At 30.2% G+C, this 14,129-nt stretch overlaps 1 protein-coding gene across 1 annotated transcript in view; it reads right to left on the reverse strand.

Annotated features, from left to right (window-relative positions):
- LOC125841724 (3-ketoacyl-CoA synthase 11-like) overlaps positions 1–11,291 on the reverse strand; it is a 303,969-nt gene extending 292,678 nt beyond the window's left edge. The window contains exon 1 of the mRNA XM_049520899.1: positions 11,279–11,291. The gene's annotated coding sequence lies outside the window, so the exon portion shown is untranslated. The remainder of the gene's footprint in view (positions 1–11,278) is intronic.
- Between the last annotated feature and the right edge of the window lie 2,838 nt (positions 11,292–14,129).

Consider the following 14,129-nt stretch of genomic DNA (forward strand, 5'->3'; position numbering starts at 1 on the left):
TTTATTGGAGGATTTTTCTATCTATTATTTGCTTTGCTCAAATTTTTATTGAAGTTTTTTTATTTGTCCTGAATGTGTTGTTTTGACTTTAAATTGATGTATAGTGGCAGAATGTAAGGATATTCAAAATAACTCCATTTTTTCCTACAATGGCAATCGGAACTTATTAATTTTCTGGCGAGATTTTTTCCCCATCTTTCTCTATCTAAAACGAGATGAAGAAGAAAGTTATAATTGAAAAATAGGCTGATGGAAAAGAAGATTTGTCATGTTGGAGATGGCACTATACAGGGAGAGGGAGGGTTGCCATTAACGGGGTGGTATTGTAGAGGGAAATGTGAGTTTTTGGCTTTAGTGGATAGCAGGGGAAGTGGGGTGGTTTAAGTTTAAGTTTTTTTCATTTTTTTTTACTTTAAAATAATTTCCTTTTTCTTTACTTTATAATATAATGTTTAAATAATTTTTTGGATTAAAAAATTACGCATGTCAGTTATAATTAGTCGAATTGACATGTTAGCGCGAGTGTATTTCACACATTTTCTACTTTTAGCTTATTCTCAAAAAAATGTTCAAATGGTTCAAATTCAGAATGGTAGAGGTGTTCAATAGGTACAAGCCTTAGTTGATTTAAGCCTATTTAGTATGTACGTGATAAACTTTTTGGATGTTCTTGAATATTTATTTTGGTACAAATGTTGCGCTATGTTTCTGTTAGCAAGAAGTGCATGCCACAAGGAGATGACCCTTTAGTATTTTGAATTCAATTTGTTGTGGCCGCTGTTATAGCTGTTTCGTAAAAATTAAATCTGCTTATCGAAGTCAGTTTGAAATAGACTGTTTTCTGTTGTTTCAAATTTATTGGATAAATTTTGTTGTTGTTTTATTTTGCAGAAACAAGTCATTCATATGGTGTAGACACAAAACAAGAGAACGTCTGTTTGGACTAAATTTCATAAAGTTTGGTCATTTAGATGACAAAAAGGCTAACATATATATGCTGTCCATCACAGCAAAGTGGTAATCTATTTAGTTGCCAACGAGGCTGCAACACACCCATAATATATGTATGTTTGTACAATAATAAGTACATTAAATACACATAGTTTCACAACTCTTCAGAGTGCACAGTCGGTAGTTGTTCATTGACAAACTTAAAGTAAGAATATCCGGTCAATGGGGCATAAGTCATAAAAGTACACTACTCTTAGTTCTATGTTCATTAACAAATTAAACTTATTGTAATAAAGACATTGTCCATTAAATAGTCATATCACATGCTCCAAACAAAGCTCTGTAGTGACTCAAATATTTGGCTTGTATGTGTTGTTTGATTATTGCAAAGGATGAACATACTCCACGTCTTCTTATAAAGGAGTAAGTTGGAGGATGATGATGAACCTACTCAATTAACTTTGATCATTTTTATGAAGCAGTAAAATTGATGAGTTGTTGATTTTCCATTTCATTTCTAACAGTTCATTTTATTAATGCTAATTACTAATATTGCCTAAACAATGAATTTTGTTTAACAAAGACTTTTACTAACGTGGCAAACTTGATAGTTTTTCAATTAATTTTAATCCTTTCAGTACACCAAATGAATTATGGCTATTGACTTCAAAACAAACTTCTTATATTTACATTAGTGTTGAATAAATAAACATTGAGGTTTCTAATGTTTAGAGGATGATATTGCTACCTATCTTAAAAATGAAAAGTATATGTAAGCTTAATTTTTAAGGTCATATACAAAAATCTTCTTTCAAGTGTCAAATTTGACTTGATCTTGATTATATTTTTAAAAAGGCATAATACATAAATATGCCTTTTAAATTTGACATTATTTCACATTTATGCCCTCTAATTTTCGGTGTGCATAAGTAGACACTTAACTTGTATAAAGTTGAATAAGTAGACATATGAGTCCTACGTGGTGTAATACATGTAGGAGACCATGTAGAACTCATATTGTCATGTAGGATGCCACATAGGATGCATGTGTCTATTTATTCAACTCTATACAAGTTTAAGTGCCTACTTGTGCATATTCAAAGTTAGAGAACATAAATATAAGTTCGGGCCAATCAGTTAAAGGGCATATTTATGTATTATGCCCTTTAAAAAAAAGATAATTTTATAATTCATTCATATTTTTTATAACCGCGCGAAGCGCGACCAAATTCACTAGTATATATATAAAGGAGGATCTTTAGTCCGCTGATGTGGCATGCCTCAATGATCAGGAAACCTATTTATCTATTTTTTCAGATTTTTTCTATTTTCGACATTAATGGCATTAACTAATTAAAGTTTAAAAACAGAAAGACACCATTTACAATTATAATTGCAGCCCTTAACCATTTCCTCAAATTAAACCTATAATAATTACAGACATCGTTTAGAATTCTAAATCCAAAATTAATGCCTTTCAACCGCCTTTGTAAGCTTATATTCGAGTTACCAGATGCCTCCATCGCCTCATCCTCTTTCCGAGTAAAAACGGGGTTATCCGTCTCCAGGTATACCTCAAAATTTATCCTATTTTTGTTTTCCTTCTTTATTTGAACGTGAATTATTTAGCATTGGAACAAAAATGATTCGATAATAATATTCTAATTCTAATTGTGACTAGAAAAGACATCTTACGTTTATATTCTCTTTCCTAGAAATATGGCAGGAAGTTTACAATGTTTTGGCAAGATCTTTCTATCGGAAGTGTGTCAGTTTTTATGGAATATTTCAGACTGGTGATTGGTATCTGCATTGCAGCTCGGTTATATATGGATTCATACATCGTAAGGCTCCATTGGGACGAAAGTATTATCCAAGATTCGAACCAAGGCCTCTGATTACGAGAATAGCAACCCTGTCCACCACATCACACCACGCCACATCACATCTTTTCCTAATTGCTAATAAGTTTTTGCCAGTGAGTACATGTAAAAAATAAATAGGTAAGTATATGTTAAATCATGCGTACGTCCTTTTTCCTTTTTACAAAATACATAGTAGTAATATTTTAGTATAGGAATTGTAGTTAATTACTAAATTGATATTATAATGTCAAATTTGGAGCTAATTAAGCCAAAGTTTGTGTCTGATGATGATAACTTGCTTGATGAAAATATTATCAAGTCCAGCACGATGTTTTTGAGAAGAAGAAGTTAAATCACGAGGGATGTAGTGATTTGGGGGAAAAGAAAAAGTGAAATCACGAGGGTGAGCATGCTCAGCTGCCGAAGGATGAAATAAGGATATCAACAATAGTATCGCAATGCAACTGGAAGGGAGAAAAAGAACGATAAGAAGTTTCAAAAGAATATCATCAATCTTCACAATTTCACAGAACAGCTGCAACAAGAATATAGTAAACGCGAAGTTAGATGGTGAAAATCATAATCCTCAGGGGAATAAATTTGCTTCAGTTGAGAAAGGGCAAACAAACGGATTGCAAACGGACACTTTGAGCTCTTTTTTAGGTGAATTGAATTTTGTTTGTTGTAAATTAGATGTTCTTCAGTAGAATTGAGTTTATTGATTGTGTTTGCCTTTTTTTTTGACATAGAAATAATCTATCATATGGTTAGTAGCTTCAATTGTAATCTTTGAGAGTAGATCCTCTTCATGTTTGGAGTGGGATTCAGTATTTGTGTATTAATTCATAGCGAATATGAAATATCCCACAATTGATTATTTCTTTATTTTTGATGTTCGAAGAAGTTTTGACTGATTTCAACTTAGTTGGGATTGAGGCATATTATGATTCTTAAGAGAAATTTAAAATATTATATGTAGTACTTTCCTTTAAAAAAAAAAAAAAGTAAACTTATCTTTTTTGTTTCCTCCTTTTTAGGCTTCTCCCAATTTTTATGTAACTAATATAGGAATTAATTAAGCAAAATTAACAAAATATAAGAATTAATTCCTCAATTATCCTTATTAATAACTTACAAATATCATTTTTCCTATTTCCTCACCATAACAATCCCTCTCTCACTCACACACACACACTTCCCTCTCTCCATATATATATATCACCATAACAATCCCTCTCTCACTCACACACACACTCTCCTCTCTCCATATTTGTATATATAAAAGGTGACGTGACACCTCTCTTTATCAAAGATCTTATTTATTTATTTTCTCATTTTTTTTTGATAAATTTCACTATATTTTAATTTGTTATTATTAGTAAAGAAAAATTGTCAATTACTACTCTCTCCATTTATATTATTTATTATAAAAACTTAACTGTCTCAAAATTTATTATTCCACTTACTCCTATTCTTTATTTAAATTTAAAGGTCTAAATATTTATCACTCTAACCTTTCATTTCTCCATAAAGAATGAATTTATATATATATATATATATAATATAAGTTATAGATATTAAAAAAGTGATTTGACACCTCTCTTTGGCCAAGGATCCTATTTATCTTTTTTCTCTTTTTTTGTTGTTGTAATTTTCACTATATTTCTATTTACTATTACTATTAAAAATAATGTGTCAGTTACTACTCCCTTCATTAATTTATATTATTTATTGTTAAAATTTAAATATCTCAAACTTTACTACTCCACTTATTCTTATTCTTTATTGTAAATTTAAAGGCACAAATATTTATCACTCAAATCTTTTATTTTCTCCCAAAAGAATGAAAATTTATTTAAATAGGGTAGTCTAATGAAATGACAAAAAAAATCATCCATTTTAACTCTCTTAATTATGAGATTTCTCTTTTTATATTAATTTTCAATTTTTTTTAAAAAAATGTTTACATAATTAGTTCATTAAAGAATAAGATAATTACTCACTAAATAAATTTAAAAATAAGAAGTCGTAACTCTCCAAAAAATTCCCAACATTCGTTTATTTTTATTACATTTCATGATGAACCCACAATTAAAACTAGAAATAAACAAATATTGCACTAGCCAAAAAATATAAATTTTTTTATAATATTGTTTCCCTATTTTCCCATTTATTTTATTGGTTTATAAGAATAAAAGTCACAATTATTATCATTTATTGTCCTAGATTTTCATATTCTTTATTGAAAATCCAAACCACATATTGATTTATGTGATCATTGGTATTGACTTTTAACTTCTTCATATTTCTACAGTGTCTGGATTACAAAATTTATTTTCAGTTTCTATATAAAATTGATGTTTGAGCTCTCTTGTGTATTTATTATTTTAACGTATTTTATTTTACAAAATATTAATTAATTAGTAGATGTGTGAATTGAATATACCTTCTACTTTCTTTCTTGAATTTAGAATTACACTTTCTAAGTTTTTCATATGAAAATTTTGTATGGACATATAAAAAATTTAGGCTATTATTTTTATTAATTGCACAAATTGATATGCTCATATTTTAAAGTAATAATTATGAAAAATTTTATTATAAGTAAGAGAAATTACATGAACTCTAAATTTAAATAGTTAAATAAATTTATAAACATAAATAGTATTATATAAAGAAAGTAATTAGTGAAATAGCATAAATAATTTAAAACACTCAAAAACGAGATAGCAATGTATATAAAATTGGCACAAAAAATACGTCTTTATATTGCTCCAAGACAAAATTATAATTCTCTTTTTTTATACTAATTTATTTTATTGTTTTTTTTCATTTTCTTTTATTGTTATTCCCTGTTTATATATATATATATATATATATAGAGAGAGAGAGAGAGAGTTTTTGATATTGAAATTTCTTAATTTCTTTTATATCAACTAAATATAGAAAAATATGACCGCGTGAAGCGCGATTTGGTTAACTAGTAGCAAATAAAAGGAGGAAGGAAGAACCAAAATAGGCAGACGGATAACAATCAATATAATGACCAACCAATTAAGAGAAAGTCATGGGATTGATATATTTAAGGAAAATATAATGTTAATTAATTGATTAAAAATTATTTTAATTCATTTTTCGTTTTATTTCTTAATTAATTTACTATTTGTTAGATATTGTACTATTTGTCTAGAAAAATATATTACAAAGTTTGATCGACATTATATTGATGAATTCTGTAGAGAAAGGCCTTCTTAGAATCATCATGTATGCAACATGTGCTAAAAATGTCTGGGAGGATCTATATGAAAGGTTTAACAAGATAGATGGGTAAAGAACCTTCAATCTACATCAGGAGATTGCCACTATAACTCAAGAAACAAGTTCGATTCAGTGTCTATTTATTTCTCAAGATTAAAAGGGATGTGGGAAGAATTTGAGGCTGTGGTGCCTACTCCGTCTTGTAAATGTGACAAATCAAAAGAGTATGTAGTACATCTACAAAAGCTCAAATTATTCTAGTTTCTTATGGGGTTAAATTCATGCACCTTAATTAGAACATTTAAATGAGAAGTTATCAATAACCGATTTAAACAAAATTATATATATGAGAAGTTACGACCAAATTTATTTACCTAATTGTAATGTAATATATATATTTTTGATTATATATTTATTATGTATATTGTAGGGTCTTTTTGACTTGTATTACAGTTTTTGTTTTTAAAAAAATTGTTTAATAAAAAATATTGTACCCACTACACTACTCCACTTGTGTATAAGAACAAAACAAATTCTGTTTTTTTTAAATGGGGTCCATCGTCGTACAACAGAAAAGTTTATTGGCACGTTATATTGTGCATGGCGATTGGCCATGTGCCTCTTCCCAACTCTCATAGGCACATTTTATTGTTAAAAGAAAATACTCTTTAAACGTCTTTAACTTCTTAATTAGATTAAATTGGTAAAACGCTTTCTAGCTCAATTTCAAAAATTTGCCACATGCCTCTTCCAACTCTCAGAGGCACAGTTTGTTAAAAGAAATACTCTTTAACTTTGTCAATTAGTTAACGTAGCTTAATTAGATTAAATTATATTTTGAACTTATTTTACGCTTCCTAACTCAATTTTAAAAATTTGAAACTAAAACCTTTTTCTTGCATATCGTAAAATATAAGGGACAAACCATCATATGACGGAGATGCATTTTTTTAAAAAAAAACTCCATTAATTACAACAAGTAGTTAGTACAAAATCTTACAAATTTAGTAAAATATTGGCAAATACATTTTGAAATAAGCAAAAACCAAGAACATTGATAAACCACAACTGACAAGTAAATAAACTTATAAAAAATATAAAAAGTTTAAAGTTCCATATATATATATATATATATATTTAAGAATATATATCTTATTAATTAATTAACATATCTCATAAGTCCCGTCGAACTCATTTTTTTACTCTATCGTTTGCTTCTCTAATTTCTTCATTAATTGCCCCTCCTTTGATTTAATTTTGCTAATAGACTTAATATTTTTTGTTATGATGAAACTTAAAAAAAATGGGTTGGCCCGGTAAGAAGTGTATAAAAACCCTCCACCATTCCCTTTCTTCATCCACTTACACTTAAACCCGCGACCTTGAAAAAAATTGTCTACTAATCATGTCTAGTACTTACACTCCCTCCGGCAGCGAGACCATTCCCTCCGGCGACACTTCTCTCCCTCCCACTTCCACTCCCTCCGGCGGCGAGACCATTCCCTCCGGTGAAACCACACTCATTCCCCCGACCATCGCAATTACAAACGTAGCTTCAGCTGATCAATTTAAGTGTTATCTTTGCAAATTGATCATTTCTGTTAATACAGGTTGTAAAGGAGGGGTCAATTGTCAATTTCTCAAGGCAGAGGAGGGAACTGTTGATGCCGCTCTCTTTACAAAGGCATTTTCTTATCTTCTCTTTTCTTTTTCCTCTTGATGCATGTGTACGTAGATATCAAAACAATTAGAAACCTAAATGAGTCCTATTTTTGAGAATTCAGGTTGCATGATATAGTTGTCAGAAACCTTCTCATATCAGCATAACTGCCTTTTACATTTTTCATTTGTTGCTTGATGGCATGAAGTTCCATATCCAGCTTCTCTCTTTGTAACCACTGCTGCTCAGCCTCTCCTCTAGCAAATTCAACCTATAAAGTGGGAAATCATGTTATTAAATGATAAATAAATCAATAAATACATTTAGCTTTGCAAGAATGAGTACCTCATTTTCTAGTACATTCACTGTGCACTCCAGCCCCTCAACTGACCTCTCTAGCAATTTAACCTCCTCTTCTTTCTCAACAGCCTGGAGTTTTTCTATATCGGTCACCTGACGTGAATAGAATATTGTTATAAGAAAAAAGGGAGTGGGAAAAAGGGAAAAAGAAGAAAAAAAACAGAAGGAAAACATTAGAGATCAATAACTGAAGAAAGTAGTTTAAAACACAATTCCAAATATTTCGCTTCTATGGCAATTGCTTCATTTTCCTCCACAAGAGTTTGTGTTGTCTCTAGTTTCTTTTTCAACATGAGAATTTCTCCATGGAGACACAATGTTTATAGCATACAAGATCACAAAACATAGTGTGTATTGTGTATTATTCTCATCTAGAGGCGCATACACCATATATATATTTTTTTCATTTTTTAATATAATTTATTTTTTACTTTTTGTACTAGAGGTGTATGCACCACATAACGTTTTGTTTTTACGATTACCGCAACATTTATTGATTCCTAATTTGATAGATGCGTCACTCAATTTTTTAAATTAATTTTCTAGACTTTCTCTAACATTTTGTTTTATAATATAATTTTTTTTAGCATTACCATTTTCTTATTTTTCATATTTTTTTATTTTAAGTATATCATTACACGTAGTAATATTATTATTTATAATAAATTAAATCAATAAGATATTAGTCATGTGATTTCAATACATTACCTTGGATGTTATTTTAAAAATATTATTTATTGCTATGGAAATTCCAGAACTTTAGTTCAAAATTTTAAAATATTATTGTTAAAAGATAAATGGTTTTTTCTTTCTTTCTTTTTATATAGTTTTTTTTAAAAAAAATCTTTTCTATAATCTTCAATACTATTGAAGAGAAAATAAAATCATAAATTTCACCATTAAAAATTTATGTGGTCTCAATATGGTGCATGATAGTTGCCCAATCGTTGTCTTACTACATTAAATTTTTTGTGGCTTCAAAGTAAGTGCATGAAGAATTCTCGTCTTAATGTGGTTCATAATTCAAAGATCTACATTAAAAAATACAAATCATAAAGCATCCCAGAAATTCAAGTCATCAATTAAAAAAAAAAAGTGTACCCACTCCCCTACTCCACTTGTGTATAAGAAACAAACAAATTCTATTTTTTTTTTTAAAATGGGCCCCATCGTCGTACAACAAAAAAGTTTATTAGCACGTTATATTGTGCATGGCCATTTGCCAGGTGCCTCTTCCCAACTCTCAGGGGCACATTTTATTGTTAAAAGAAAAACTCTTAACTTTGTCAATTACCAAAATTCCTTAATCCTTCTCCATTTCTTCCCAAAATATTGTCCTAAAACCCTTAAACTCTTTCCTTATTTTCCTACAAAAATTATCCCAAACTTTCCCTCATTTCTTCTCAGTCATCATGTCATAGCTCAATCGGGCCACTGTTACGCTGGAACTCCAACCACTATTACATAAGTTATCAGTCATCATTGTCACAGCCCTATTCGCAGGGGCGTATCTAGAGGGGGTGCCGTGGGTTCACGTGAACCCATGCTCCCCTCTCTAGATCATATATAATAGTGTTATATGTTAAAAAAATATTTAAATATAGATATGTGAACCCATGTTTAAAGTATCATATAATAATATGATGATGATATGGTGCATCTCTCTGAGCGAGGATAGAAATTTAAATCTTATATCTATCTTCTGTTTTTGAGTAACACCTCTCCAAGTAGTTATCGCTTACACTTTTGGCGTTTCAACTAATTTTTCTTAAATCTTTCAAAATTTTCCAGTATGTTACATTGAAAATTCTTAAAAAAATTTAGTACTATAATTTTTTTTATATAATTAAATCAAATGTGTATATTAAAATTTAAAAGTAGTAGTATTATATATTTTGGACCTATAATTTTTAAAATTTAATGGTTCATATTAATTACCTAAAAGTCAAACTGATCAAATTTATATTTAAGAAGCGTTTTTTCGTAATCGTGCACCCATCTTACCGAAATCCTGGATACGCCTCTGCCTATTCGGCCATCGTTACGATGGAACTCCGGCCACTATTACTTAAGTTATCAGTCATTATGTCACAGTCTAATCCGACCACCGTTAATGATGAGTGCTTTTATTGGTTTGATGATGGCGGTGATGTTTCTATTTTTTTTTATGTTATTATAACTAGCTAAGCTCTAAGGGTTACTTAAAAAATTAAACAAAATAGCACTATCCTACCTTTATTTTGATAATACAAAGTCTGAAATTATACAAATATGATATATATTGCTAAATATATATTTTGAATATTGTTGTCTTAAATGAAGAAAACAAATAATTGAATGATGTAGTCTTAGATGAGTTATGTCGTACCTACAAGGGGATGCCTCTAAGGGTAAAATGAAACTTTGAAATTAAAAACTTTGTAAATATAGAAGATTAGATTTTAAAAAGAAGTAAAACACGTAAATTGAAGCAGAGACAGTTAAATGCATGACAATTGTTCTTTTATTGCACCCTGACTATGATAATATGGATTACAAAAAATAGATTTTAAGAAGAACTAAAATATGTAGATTGAAACCGAGGGAATTAAGTGCAAGTCAATTATTCTTTTATTGCATCTGAATATATATAAATGTAGCACTGCCCTATAAAACCCCATTCCCAATTCTTAACGGACACCCTCTCCTTTCCTTTCCCAAAAAAGAAAGATGTCTCACTACTAAAAAACTGCCAAAAAGAAACGGAAAAAAGCGACGGACTGCGTCGCTTTTTTGGCACAAAAGCGACGGACTGCGTCGCTTTTTTGGCACAAAAGCGACTCAATCAATCTCGTCGCTTTTGAAAAAGTGACGGACTGTGTCGCTTTTATTTTTTTTGAAGAATGCGACGCTGTTCGTCGCTTTTTAAAAATTTTTTTTTAAAAAAAAGAGACGAAGTCCGTCGCTTTAATTAATTTTAATTTATTTTCGAATCTTGAAAAGCGATGGACAATGAGACGCCGTCCGTTGCTTTTTTCGAAATAAAATTTTGAAAAATTCAGAAAAGTGATGAACTAAAGGACCCTGTCTGTCGCTTTTCTGGGTTTTAAAAAAAATAAAAATAAAAAAAGCGACGGACTAAAGGACCCCATCCGTCGCTTTTCTGGGTTTTGAAAAAAAAATCCAGAAAAGCGACGGACAAAACCACCCTGTCCGTCGCTTTTTCTGCAAATTTTTTGACAGCAGAAAACTGCCTGTTTCTGATGCCCACCTGCAAAAGCAATTCAATTCAATTCAGCCCCAATCAAACACAAATCATTATAAAGAAGCTACACAGAATATAAAACAACAAACTTAAATTAACATTCACAATATAAAGACTTATAAAGTTTTTCAAAATTACAAATAGTTCATAAAAACTACATTTTATCAAGATTTCTAAAGTTCAACCTAATAATTAGTTCATAAATTCTATAAATCAAGATCTCTAAAGTTCACAACCTAAAGTTTAAAATCCTACAATAATTCAAGATTTCTAAAGTTCACAACTTAAAGTTCTAAAATTCCACAATAATTCAAGATTTCTAAAGTTCACAACCTAAAGTTCTAAAATCCTACAATAATTCAAGATTCCTAAAGTTCACAACCTAAAGCTCTAAAATCGTACAAAAATTCAAGTTCACAACTTAAAATTCTAAAATCCTACAAAAATTCAAGTTTTCTAAAATTCACAACTTGAAGTTCTTATATTCTACTATAATTCAAGATTACTAACGTTTCACAACCTAAAGTTCTAAAATCCTACAAAAATTCAAGTTCTCTAAAGTTCACAACTTAAAGTTCTAAAATCCTACAATAATTCAAGATTTCTAACACTCACAACCTTATAAAGTTCTAAAATCCTACAAAAATTAAAGTTCTCTAAAGTTCACAAATTTAAGTTCTAAAATCCTACAATAATTCAAGATTTCTAAAGTTCACAACCTAAAGTTCTAAAATCCTACAATAATTCAAGTTCTCTAAAGTTCACAACTTAAATTTCTAAAATCCTACAAAGATTCAAGTTCTCTAAAATTCACAACTTAAAGTTCTAAAATTCTACAATAATTCAAGATTTCTAACGTTTCATAACCTAAAGTTCCTACAAAAATTCAAGTTCTCTAAAGTTCACAACTTAAAGTTCTAACATCCTACAAAAATTCAAGTTCTCTAAAGCTTACAACTTAAAGTTCTAAAATCCTACAATAATTCAAGATTTCTAATGCTCACAACCTTATAAAGTCTAAAATCCTACAAAAATTCAAGTTCTCTAAAGTTCACAACTTTAAGTTCTAAAATCCTACAATAATTCAAGATTTCTAAAGTTCACAACCTAAAGTTCTAAAATCATACAATAATTCAAGATTTCTAAAGTTCACACCTAATTAAAGTTCTAAAATCCTACAAAAATTCAAGTTCTAATTAAATTCAATAATTCATATCCAATTTCTAAAATTAGTTATATATAAACTTCTATTCCAAGAATTAATTAGTTATATTCAAGTTCCAAGTTCAAGTTCAACTTCAAGTTCATATCTAGTTATATACAAACTTCTAATCCAACAATTAGTTATATATTCAAGTTCTAATTCAGAAAAAACCTCATCGATCAATATATATTCATGACATTCAAACATTCATCACTATATAGTCATGACATTCAAACATTCATCATATACACTTCAATTACTAATTTCTAACTTCAAAGTAACACTTTACTAACTAACAATATATCAATCAAATTTAAAAAAAATCTCAATTCACAATCAAATTACATATTCTCAAGTTCAAACTAGTCCTAAAATCAAAAAACCCTAATTCATTCACTAATTACAATACCCAATTTAAAAGAAAACCCTAAAATAAAAAATCTCCAATTCTCTACCTAACTAACAATAATCAAATCAAATTAACAATATAATAACACAACCCAACAAACTAAAACAATAATACACTAACTAACAATCAACTATAATTACTAGAATTGAAAAAAAAACCTAAAATTAAACACCAACCTTAACAAAGAGGAGAGGCAGCGACGGGCAGCGACGGGCGGCGACGGGCAAGGGCAGTGACGACGGCGGTGGTGGAGGTGGAGGCGGCATCTCGTGGAGGGAGATCGATAGAGAGAAGGGAGAAGAAGAGAGAAGAGAGAGAAGAAAATAAGAAAATCTCGATCTGGGTCAAAGATATTTTAAGAAAAGCGACGAACAACGTCTCTTTGTCCGTCGCTTTTTTAAAAATAGTTGACCAAAATTTTGACCAAAAAAGCGACGGACTAAGAGACGTTGTCCGTTACTTTTCTTCAATGTTTGACCAGTCATGTTGACCAAAAAGCGATGGACTTAGAGATGCTGTCCGTCGCTCCTTTAAAAAAATAATTAATCAATTAATTATTAATTATATATATATTTTGCGTAAAAATCCGCGAAAAAAAGCGACGAACTAAGAGATGCCGTCCGTCGCTTTTTGAAAGATAATTTAAAAAATAATTATTTTTATTAAAAAGCAACGGATAGCGTGGCAAATGGCGTCACTTTATGGAGCGACGCCGTCCGTCGCTTTTCTGTCCGTCGTTTTTTAGCAGTTTTTTAGTAGTGTCTATTCCCACTCTGGTCACGAGTGACCCTTCCTCTGTCTTGGTTGTTTCTTCTATGGAGCCTGCTACAAACTCCGTTGACAACGTTGTTTATGCTAAAGTCACCTTTCGTCGTCCTCCCTTCTTCTAGGACCCTCCTCAACCTTTCGATCGTCCTTGCAACAATACCACTTGCTCTGTTTGCAAGTTGGTGTACTCTGTCGGTAACATTGATTGTCAGGGCGGCATCGACTGCTGATTTCTCAGGGAGGGAGGAACCGATGTTAATGTTTCCTATACTACAGAGTTTCAAATTCTTCTCGACTTGAGTTATGGAGGAGATCCGAAAATGGTCAAATATAATCTTCGGTTATTCCTCACTGTTGCCGCCGCCCAAGCTAAGGACATGGGCCTTGGCATGAAAATATGTGAGGGTATC

The sequence above is a fragment of the Solanum stenotomum genome, chromosome 10, assembly GCF_019186545.1.
Source record: "Solanum stenotomum isolate F172 chromosome 10, ASM1918654v1, whole genome shotgun sequence".
Taxonomy (NCBI): domain Eukaryota; kingdom Viridiplantae; phylum Streptophyta; class Magnoliopsida; order Solanales; family Solanaceae; genus Solanum; species Solanum stenotomum.